The 12,214-nt window shown below is 41.0% G+C and overlaps 1 protein-coding gene across 13 annotated transcripts in view; it reads left to right on the forward strand.

The window, feature by feature from the left end:
- LOC142160072 (uncharacterized) overlaps positions 1-12,214 on the forward strand; it is a 1,559,230-nt gene that overhangs the window by 445,372 nt on the left and 1,101,644 nt on the right. The window lies entirely within an intron of this gene.

Below are 12,214 nucleotides of genomic sequence, written 5' to 3' on the forward strand. Positions count from 1 at the left end.
GTAACTTGAGATTCTACATTAATAATGAAGTACAAGTTAGTACAACTGATAATCAAAGTAGTGAGAATTGTGGCCAAGGTATAAGAGTGACCAAACCATTATTAAATAACATGGGAGAGCCTTGAAAGACGGACACGAAAATATACAAATATATGGGTGGTGTGGCAGGATCACTTATAAATAACTTATTGTATAAATATACTTAAATTATTAGCAAAGTATGCCAATATATATCATTGTAAATTTACTGATTTTGATACTGTTTTATATTTGTGTATTGGGAATGTACTGTAGACATAGTGGAGGAAATGTGTTTGTGTAAGAAAGGAGGAAAGGAAATCCTAAATTAAGTTAACTAATTCTATTCATCTCAGAAGTAACAAACACCTGCTTTGGCCTGAAGGCCTGGCCGGAGATCGTTACCTGTTCGCATGTCTTGTTAGAGAGAGAGGAAACCTCCTAACAATATAGACAGTAATTTTGAGGAAATCAGGTTGGTGTAAAAGTTAAACTGTGGTAGATGCAAGATTAGATTATATCCTGATGTTAAATTATCTAATGTGATATGAGATGTTTCAGTGCCTGGGCGGATCAGGGGACGGCTACCCCCGACAACACGTGTGTAAATCTGTATAAAAGGAGGACTGTTTGGCCATGTAATGTATCATTATTCCATCTGTACTTCTGGAGATCACTAGTACCTTAAACTAGTGTATGTAACTCCTTATTAGGACACTTGAGCTAATAAAACATCACTGCTTCAAGATCCTGTTTGGAGGCCTACTTACCTGCGGAAATTTCTGTGACCTACAGATTAAACCAGTGATGGCTAACCTGTGACACTCCAGGTGTTGTGAAACTACAAGCCCCAGCATGCTTTGCCAGCTATCAGCTAGTTATCTACTGGCAAAGCATGCTGGGACTTGTAGTTTCACAACACCTGGAGTGTCACAGGTTAGCCATCACTGGATTAGACCAATCTAATCCATTATCTGGCTGCTCTGAGGTTGAGACCCAGCATTCCAATACTAATGCTCTGTCTGCTACCCTGCGTCTCTGGCCAGTGTGATAGGCCAGAGGGAACCATCCACAGCAACCCTGAGCTCAAGTCAAGAGATCAACTGTACCAGCCCAGGTGTACCAGCAAGGGGTACACTAGCAGGGAGAGTTACCCAGAAGGACACGGTTCTAAGGAGTCTAGTGGTGGCATGCAGCAAAAGCCCCTCCTATTGCGGTTAGAGGGCACATTTGGGATAAAGAAAAGGGGACGGTGGCAAAGGAAGCCCAGCCAGTCCTCAGCAATAACGGATAGGGTGGCATAGGTGGTCCATCCTTTTACAGGTGGGTCTTGCACAAATAAGCAAGCATTGTACCAAGCGGTGTAGAAAAGTACCTTCAGACCCTATCCTTTGTAGAGGGTGGGAAAACATGAATAAAGATTTACCACATTTCCAACATACTTTGTGTAAGTTTTTTCTTTCTGAAGCATTGCTTCGAGCGAATCTACCCTGAAATGTGAAAAAAGCTTCTCCCTAAAAAAAAGTAGGAGGGTGCTTGGGAACTAGTGATGTGCACCGGCCACTTTTGGTGTCTCGTGTTTTGTGTTTTGGATTCGGATTTGCTTGAGGTTTTGGGTTCGGATTTGTTTCGCAAAACACCTGACAAAAGATTTTGGTTCGGATTAAAGGTTTTGGATTCGGATTTATTTTGAAAAAAACATAAAAAGTGCTAAAAACCAGTTTTGTGTTTTTTTTTTCCACTCCTACGCTATTATTAACCTCAATAACATTCAATAACAATCATTTCCACTAATTTCCAGTCTATTCTGAACACCTCACAATATTGTTTTTAGGCCAAAAGGTTGCACCGAGGTAGCTTGAGCACATAATGCCAAAAAAAGAGGTACAAGATGGAATTGTTCTGGGCCCCTGCCTCCCACCCCTCGCGAGATTCGACGCGAGACTTGGACGACAGAGCCTCGTTTTCATTTTTTGCCCGCCGGAAATATCCGACCAGTGCTCGGATCCCGTTCGGATCCGCACTGTTCGGGTGGGCTCGGATTAGCGGAATCCAAGCCCGCTCATCTCTATTGGGAACCCTATTTGAAGGATGATTTACTTGCAACTCCAGAATCAGCTAGCAGCAATTTCTACTGGATTTCAAGACTGATTCACGTTGGTAAGACACCAAACATCGCCCCATTCTGGGGCTAAAGGTAGGTTATTATCTAAATGGTCATTGGCAATTCTCCAAACTTGAATCCAGCAATGTTTAATTTTAGGGCAGTGGAAAAGGTCAGGTGTGCTTATCAGATAATCCTATTAGAATTAATATTGGTATATATGTAGAAACATTTCAGTGTAGGTAGTAACAGGGAGAAGTCTGACGGACAATAACAATATCTCCAGGGATAAAGAATGATATATTATACAACCATTGTACTGTAACTTAGTTTTCTCAGAATCTGACTGCTTGTGTGGGTACAATGTAGAGTTTGCTTTTTTGTAGGGGGGGGGGGGCGAGAATTGGATAGGTGGACACAATACTGACATAATGTTGCCACACCACTGAGCTTGAAGAAAGGCCAAAGTGAATTTTTATATGTATGTGGCATAATTAATTGTATGAATATCTGCTTGATCATTGATGCCTGCTTAATCCAATATGAGGATGGAGCAGGCAGCCATGCTGGCCAGAAATGGCCGGCTATGTAATAAGGCGAATGTTTAAACATTTCTGCAAATGTGTTGATTTGAAAACATTTATTTATGTTGCTGTATGGTGATATAGGTGGAGGAAATTAATCAGGTTTGTATCAATGAGAATATTTTTCCCTATTGGGGGTGGGCATAACTGTGGGCATCGAGATAATCTCTCAGCTATAGGAGGTGAACTGCCTGGTTGTATAAGGTTATATTTTAGTGGTTGACGTCAGGAAGCGTAGGAAGATGTTGGGGTATCGGGGTACTTCTATCAATCACCTTCAATGTCAGTCAGATCTTCCTTGAATTTTCAGTCGACTGGTGAACAGAAAAAACACTCAACACCTGTATGATATAATGCTGAGCAGCTTTTATTCTGTACCAATTTGAGACCGCTTCAATGTCTGTAATTATACATGTAAGTCTAGGGGTATAGATGCTGAACAACCAATAATAAGACAGTAGATTATGAAAGTAAGTCAATCAACAATTATATATATATATTGCAGTTTTCCATCAAGGTTCAAACAATTCTTTATTCTTTCTGCGTTATCTCTTTCCAGGTTTTCTGCCAATATTTTTGTGCTGCCCCAGCTTTGGGTTCTTGGGTCTTATCTGTAAGGAATATACAGCTGTACGTCCTTGAGCTATTTCTGTTCACGGGGAACATCCTGTTATGTGAATTCACAGCCTTAAACAATTCTTCTTAAAAACTGAACATAATTTTTCTTAAGGTTATAGCATAACATATTAGTTTATAAAGTTTAATACATGATAGATATTAAATCAATAATCATACAAATTTACCCTTACAAAGATGATTACCCAAAACCACTGAAATGAATGGGTGATATGAATGAGCCCATTGAAATAAATACGATAAGCTATGTTTATAAGTACATTCAAAATATATAAATTCCTTAACCAGTCCCAGCTGCAGACTTGACTTCGTCCCACTAAAAAGTGAAGACCACTAGTGTAGGGTTCCCTTGACAAAGTGAAAACCAGCCCTAGGCCAAAAAACATATGCTGGTACCCACTGTAACAGGGAAACCGTCAGGGAGTCGGTCTTACTGAAATCCACTGGGACTCTTCCTGTCTCCCTGGGCTGCGGACGCCGGGATAATGAAAAAGATTGGGACCCTTGAGTGTCAACACTGTAAAGCAGGATGTCCACTGAAGAGGATCACTTTGTAAACACGGAATCAGGAACAACTGGAACCTGGAGCCAAGAACTATCCTCAGGAGAGAAGTGAGTTCTGGCAATGAACAGATCACAGCAGCAGGTTTAAATAGGATGTCCCAAACAACTATTGGCTGCACAGTTCATGTGATCACAGCTGTTGAATCTGGATGGTCTGGAATGATCATGTGACTGCATCCAAGATGGCTGCACCGATGCAGCAGAACAAACAGTATGTGTTTGTTTACAAACGGAGATGTGATGGACAAGAATGCTGCAGGCCACCAGGAGGGACCCAGGTAGCCGTGATATGACAGCGGCGGATGAGGTAAGTGCGGCTAAGACCCTGATGTGTGACACCCAATTCTACCCATGTCACACTAGCTGCCCACCCACGGGTGCCGTACTATTCCAGGAAAGCCTACCTAGTACCTTCTAAGGTTCAAATAGTCACTCAGGAAAATGCAGTTGGAAAGTGAACAACACATTTATTGTAATAAAAACAATCATTAGAATATTATATACACACCAGACAGATTTACCACATCATCTGTCCGTTACCCCACTAGCTTAAGGAGTTATAGTCACCTGGCTGTCCTGACTTGAAGCCCCATGGATCTGCCGATGTAGTCCACTGGTGGAGAACGGCAACTAAAACCAGCCACTCTGCAGCTTCCAGCAATCAGTCCCCATAATGAACACCCCCCCCCCCTCCTCCCCTGGAGTGCCTTCTTATATCTAGGATCAAATTTCCAGTGTTTTTCCCTCCCTGGGCAAACCACTGGGTCTCTCCTTCTTAAACATTGGTGAGTGCTGGACTAAGGGGTTGGAGGGGTGTGACACGATGGGTCTGACAGCCATCATTTTCCCTATCTGTCATTTTAAACACTTAGAATGAAAGTTGCTTGTGCTTAGTTGAACATTGGGTTGCTTTAATTTATTAACCTCATTTGTTACCTAATCTAAGTGTGTATAAAAACCTATGAGATGGACTTAAGTAACCCATATTATTCTTGAATACATGTAACCCACCTGGCTTTATTTATCTGAACATTATATCAGATTACAACATGGTGGATGTACTGTTTCCTGACCAAGGCATCACCCCCCTCTTACAGACAGGAAGCTGAAAGCAGTTGGGGCCCCTCTGACATCACAAACAACTGGAAGGGGTTAAAACAGGGAGGCTCTCTTACTTAACCAGGATTAAGTCAATCAGAAACTGGTTGGAGCAGCTATTGTTCCCCCTGGAACTGTGTCAGACTCCTAGGGCTAGATTTACTAAACTGCGGGTTTGAAAAAGTGGGAATGTTGCCTATAGCAACCAATCAGATTCTAGCTGTCATTTTGTAGAAGGTACTAAATAAATGAAAGCTAGAATCTGATTGGTTGCTATAGGCAACATCCCCACTTTTTCAAACCCGCAGCTTAGTAAATCTAGCCCCTAGTCTCCAAAACAGCAGGAGGGAAACCATGAGGGAAGGACAGCTCTCCACTCCCATCTCCATCCCCCTAATACCTCCCAGCCAATCCCAGCATCTGTGACCTGTGGATAACCCTGCAGGGAGGGATTCCACACATGGGAAATGTTGTCCCTTTAAGAAGGCCTTGCAGGAGAGACTTCTGGGTGTGTGTGAGTTTTGCTTCTCGAAGCTACTGGCGTTGGAGTTTCGGCTACTGCCCGTGTGCTGAGGATTTTACCTGGGAGTATTGTGGCTATTGGATTACAAGCTTTTCCTGGACTTGCAGACTTGGTTGCTCTGCCTGGCTTATTCTATTAATCACGGACATCATCACTCTCCTATAACTTGGACTGGTAAAGATAACCTATTTTTGTTATAAACAATTTGGGGTTATTGAGCCCTGCGGTGGTACTGGGTGATGGCTGAAGTTTGGTGAACACTGGGGGGTAAATGTATCATCCTCTGATTTTTTCAACTCGCTGGAAATCGGCGACTTTGCAGGTAAAATTTAAAGTGGCGATGGCTTGTAAAGGCAAGTTTGCCTTTCCAAGCCATCGCCGCTTTAAATTTTCAATGCAAAGTCGCCAATTTCCGGCGAGTTGAAAAAATCGGAGTATGATACATTTACCCCTGGGTGTTGTTTGAATTATGGTTTGATATATATAAGCTATTGTTTTCAGTTAGCTGTAATAAAGATACCATGGTATCCACACCTTTTCTTTGCCTGTGTGATCCTGAACCCCTTGATACCAGGTCTTTATTCTGGGTTCCTACCCTAACATCCTGGTATCATCACAAGGAGGAGTGGAGATGAGCTGTTATTTCACAGTGCATCCCCTGCAGTTTCCCAGACAGAATGTCTCAAGCAGTGCTGTGGAGGACAATGGGTACTAATTGGCCTTCCCCACTTCCAAATATCAGATAACAGTTATCCCTTCCTGAAATTAACCCCTTACCCTACGTTGTGATGTCACAGGATCCCTAGCTATTTCATGCTTCCCGTAGAGTAAGGAGGGGGGAGAATGAATGTAGCTACAGCTCCCCTCACCTGGATCCTGGAACCGGATAGCCATAACCCACCTGGCTACACTTTAAGAATAATGAATAACAGCTTCACCGTGATATCAACAATATACATATTTACAATGAGCTACAGTTGGTGAGCTGGGGAACAAAAACAGAGCTATAAAAAGTACATGTCATAATCCACATCTTGTGAGAAACGAGGGACAGGCTGGTTAAGGTGCTATCAAACTCGTTTTGTCACAATGGAGCATCACTACCATTTTAGGATTTACTTAGGATGGACTGTATGTAAACATTTCACTTATAGGTGCTTTGTGTTGGGGGCTGTGTCAGTCTTACATAATCCAGGAGTTACACATACAGGATATCAATTTACTTGGGAGAGTCCCCACATATAACATTTATATTAGTTTTACTCAGTTGATGTAATCTGCTGTGAAATAGTGAAACATAAGTGTAAAATGGAACTTGACAATAATATGTATTTACTCTCGTGCTGCTCATTAAGAAGTGGAGGTATGTCTGGGCTTTTTTTTTTTTTTTGCATAAGATACCCAAAAAACCTGCACGTATACGTCTGTGTGGAGATTTTTGCGTATCTGCTACTTACAACTTTTTAAGCCTGGAGAGGCAGAAGGGGAGAGGGAAAGTTTACGAGACCATATACACTGGGAGAATAAGCATTAATGGCATAAAAATATGGATTACCGGGGCGTGGCTTGGTAGCCATCTTAGGAGGACGCTGGACATAGAAGCTCCGTCTATCAAAATTTAAGCCAAGAACTTTTCGGCTACCTGTCCCCCTTAATAAAGGTGCAATTACCTTGACTCAGCGCCAGAACCTATGCGCTACAGATCGAGTCCAATTTTGAGGCTGGGGTCTCGCTATTCCCCGAGAAAAACAGCATTCTCCTATTCGCCGCAGAACCAGGATTCATATGTAAAGCAACTTCTGAATGCAAATTGTGAATTAATGATTACACAAGAGGATTAAATGGGGAAGGATAAGAAAACGCCTCTAAAGAAAACTCAAATGAAATCGAAAGAACCCATGACGCAAGTAGCTTTTCATCAACTCTTTTCTAGCAAAGCTTCTCTAGTTACTACCCCAGACTCATCTCAACCAACCGATTCCAATATGCCGGGGTCTTCACAAGTGTCGCCCTCTAGATCGGTCTCTAGCATACACGACAAAAGTGACCTGGAGGAAATCTTAGCGCATTTAAAAACTTTACCCACTAAATTGGACTTTCAGACACTTGAAACTAAAATCCAGGAGACCCTTCAGTCTCAGTTGGCCTCATTTAAAGCTGACCTCACTCAGGTGGCTGACATGGTGGTTTCGTTGGAGGAAAGCAAGGAGGCGATGGACTCCCGTATTTACAAACTCCAAGATCTTGTCATACATCAAGCAAAAGATGCTACCGAGTTTTGTAAGAGACTAGATGACATTGATAACCGAGGGAGAAGAAATAATCTTAGAATCAGAGGAATACCAGAAGATGTACCCCCTCAGGGCATCAAAGATGCACTGACTAAGATTTTCAACGAACGCATGGAAGCAGACCCAAATGAGCAAATTTTATTTGATAGGGCCCATAGAGCCCTGCGGCCAAGAGGTGCACAGTCTGATAAGCCTCGTGACATCATTTGTAGACTTCACTACTATACTGTGAAAGAAGCAATATTAAGAAAAGCTCAAGGTCTTTCAAGTCTAGAATTCAATGGTCACGAGATTCAGATATTTCAAGACCTGTCGTGGTCCACCCTACAACAAAGAAGGCTTCTGAAACCCCTCACTGATGAACTCAAGAAATGCTCCATAAAATTGTGTTGGGGATTCCCCTTGAGTATCCAAGTGAACCTAGAGGGTAAAGTCTTCGCTCTTCATAACCATTCAGAAATAGATTCATTCTGTGAAAGTCTTAACCTTCCCAAAATATCCATTCCGGATTGGCAGAATCCAACATTTCAGCAAGTCAAAAAGCCTGGCACAAGGTTTCAAGAAATAGAAGGCAATCTCGCCCATCGGATATCCCTGAAGATCAGGAGGGAACTTGAAATGAGGGTCTGTGGTGTTGACGCCACTTTCTACAATTCATATTCGTCCCATCATCTTTGGAACTATATATGTTGCTGACCTAGACTCCAAGTTGATGTGGTCATAGTTCTAGGTTATAGTTTAATAGAGAAAACGGTTCCCCCCTTTCTCTCTACATTTTCACATGTTCACATATGCATTTTCTATGCACTTAATACTTCTTAGTTTCAAAATACAGTTGCTTTATACGTATTATATAAGCAGGTTTTTTTTCTATTCCTCTGTTTCTTTATACATACTAACGCCTGGTTGGTGTTGCCCCGACACCCCCTCTTACCCCACTTAACTCCATCCTGTAAAATTGGTCCAGAGGGCTGGATTTCCTACTCCTCTGGTATATGTGATGGTTGTCTCCAAATTCAATCATTACAGATTCTACGTACTTAATTGTAATTGTGATTATTTCCTTGCTTTTTTTATGTCTTTTTTTGTCTTTATCCCTCCTTCCCCCCCTTTCCCTCTCCCTCTCTCCTCAACCCATTGAAGCTCTATTTCAGATATACTCTGAGGAAAAGTGGCCGTCACCCGGTGAAATCATCTACCAGAATCCTGAATCAACGTTTTTCTCTCTGAAAAGATTCGACAATGGATAAGTTAAAAATTATTTCCATGAATGCTAGGGGTTTAAATGTTCCGCAAAAGAGATCCAGCCTACTACACACACTTCATATAGACAGGGTAGATGTAGCTTTTATACAAGAAACCCATTTTAAGAAAGGTTTAGCTCCTAAATTTTGTAATCACCATTATCTAACAGGTGTTTTTAACAATTATTCCTCCAGTAAGACGAGAGGAGTAGCGATACTATTTGCTAAACGCCTCCGACTAACAGAACTCTCTAAGACCATTCTAGAGGAAGGTAGAGTATTAATGGTTAAAGTTAAGATTACCAACCAATTATTTACTTTTGTCAACATGTATGCACCAAATAGTTCCCAGGCTTCCTTCATAACTAGAACCTTGTCTCGGAATTGGGGATCAACTTGAGGGTGTGGTGGTGTTGGGTGGAGATTTGAATTGGGCTTTGACTCCTCAAATAGATTTGTCCACTGGTGATCCTAGGACATCTTTGAAGGATGCCCGTAGGGTCAGAGGGGAGTTTCATGACCACCAGCTGGCTGATGCTTGGCGTATCTTCCATCCTTCCGACAGGGACTACACCTTTTTCTCACATCCTCACTCCTCATACTCCCGGATTGATTATCTCTTTATTAATCACAAGTTTCTTGACTTGGTTGAAAACTCTTGGATAGGGCAAATGACAAGGACTCCGTCCACGCTGCGGTCTATATGATTATCAATATGGCTGTTCCCCCTCCCAGACAATGGATGTGGAAGTTTAACGAATTACTTTTACAAGATAACTATTGTAAAGCCCAATTAGAGTCTTCTCTTGATGAATTTATCTCTATAAATGATAATGGGGAGACTTCAAAATTGGTAGTGTGGGAGGCTCACAAATGTTTTATTCGGGGGAAGTGTATACAGCTGGGTACTTTTCTCAAAAAACAGAAAGCAGAGGTTAGGGATGCCCTCCTGTCAGACATTAAAAAATTAGAGACGGATCATAAACAGTCTCTCTCCCTCGAGATTTTAGTGGAGTTACAAAAGAAACGATCTACTCTAAATAAATTGTTGAATGATAGAATGAAATTGGCCTGGAGAAAATGTAGAAATAAATATTTCCAATGGGGTGATAAACCGGGACGTCTTTTGGCAAGAGCTTTACGAGCCCAAAGATCCCTTACTTACATTCATTTAATCCAAGATACTAAGGGAGCCATGAAACACACAGACAATAATATAGCGGGAGCCTTTCGGGAATATTATTCTCATTTATATAACATCAGGTCCTCCTCTTCAGGTAATGATGAGGACTCTTGGCTACAGGAGATAAATAAATATTTGAGAGAGATTAGTTTCCCCAGGTTCTCACAAGAAACTAGGGACATGCTCGATTCTCCTTTCACTCTTGAGGAATTGTCAGAGGCCATTAAATCTTCCCCATCAGGGAAAAGTCCTGGCCCAAACGGCTTTTCAATTTCATACTATAAAACTTTTATGGAAAAACTTGTCCCCATTCTTCTAAATGCTTTTAACGATGTATCTAGTGTAAATGGTTTTTCGCCCCAGTCTTTAGAAGCTCCCATTACGGTCATCCCTACTTACTTGCTACCCTCAAACGAGTACTGGAGATATTTCCAGGTGATGCACTATGTTAAGTCAGTGGGAGGTTGCACATCTCTGACTAGGGTGCCTTCTCCTTTTAAGGCTTTGTGTCTATCTAAAAATACTCCCTCCCATACCATTTCAGGTAGTTACAAAATTCTAATGAATGATATATTTGAAGCGGCTCCATCTTATACAGGTCCATGGAAGCGAGACTTAGCACCTTATATATCACAAACCTCATGGCCTAAGAGTTATCAAAACACACATAGTTGTTCCTTGAGTGCCTCGGTTGTGGAAACCCATTATAAACTCCTGAGAAGATGGTATAGATGCCCCTCCACACTACATAAATATCACCCACAGATGTCCTCCTTATGCTGGAGATGTAATGGGGCTTTTGGCTCTTTGGTGCATATATGGTGGGAATGTCCTCAAATCACTCCCTTTTGGGATGAAGTCATTAGACTCTCTAAGATCATTGTTGGTCACGAGGTTCCTGAAGATCCGGGTTTTTGGCTTCTATCTTTTTCTAATACTCCCTCATCTAAATACAAGAAATCACTTAAACAACGCAGCTAGAGAGGTTATTCCAATGCATTGGAGGTCTCGATCCCCCCTTCAGTCAAGGATTGGTTCACCAGAGTGGAGTATTACATGTCAATGGATGATATTACTCTTTCTGTAAAAGATAAATACTCAGATTTCACGGCCATCTGGTTTAGCTGGTTGGAGTTTAAGGAAACAGAAGAATTTAAGACCCTTCTTTACACTCCAACTTCGATCGATTGAGGGCTGCACATTTAAAAAAAAAAATACCCTCTTAATTCCTATATAAGGTAATTTAAATTGGTATACCCTTCACCTACTCAGGTATATGATATGACAGTCACCTACATTCACCACGTGAATATTTGAAAATAGTATGAAGTTTCTCATACTCTTCCCCTCCTTCCGGCCCCTTACCTTCTTTCCTCTTGTTTTTTCCCTATTCCTATCTTTTGTCAGCCCCCTTCTGTTTCTCTTTTTCACCTGTGTCAAATTCTGTTTATTTTGTTTCATTCAAGAAAAAAAAAGAGAAAGAGGAAACAGTTTTATTGTAAATGTCGACAGATAGACTTTGCATATTTCTCTCTGATAACATATTATGTCATTGTATTAAATGTAACAATATGCATATTTACCATGCTTTTTTTGATAGTGTGCATTGTTGTACTTTCTCTAATAAATAAAGTATTTATAAAAAAAAATAAAGAATAAAATATGGATTACCTCGACTATACAATATAGGAACTTGTAAGTGGGAAATAGTGAAATAGATCATATATTTCCAACCAACATAAGACCCCCCAATATCACACTCTCTCCACCATAGCTTATACTATGCCATGTCCTTTATTTTATTTTTCCCTTGTTTAAATAATCTTAAGAAAAACAAGAAGTCAACTTGGTTGGTAACTACAGATTGTATTACCTCTATTTGTCTATAGACCATAACATTATACTGTACTGTTATTTTATCTACTTATTCACTGCATAAAGTATAAAAAAACTATAGGTACAAAATAAA

This window comes from Mixophyes fleayi, chromosome 6, assembly GCF_038048845.1.
Source record: "Mixophyes fleayi isolate aMixFle1 chromosome 6, aMixFle1.hap1, whole genome shotgun sequence".
NCBI classification, from domain to species: domain Eukaryota; kingdom Metazoa; phylum Chordata; class Amphibia; order Anura; family Limnodynastidae; genus Mixophyes; species Mixophyes fleayi.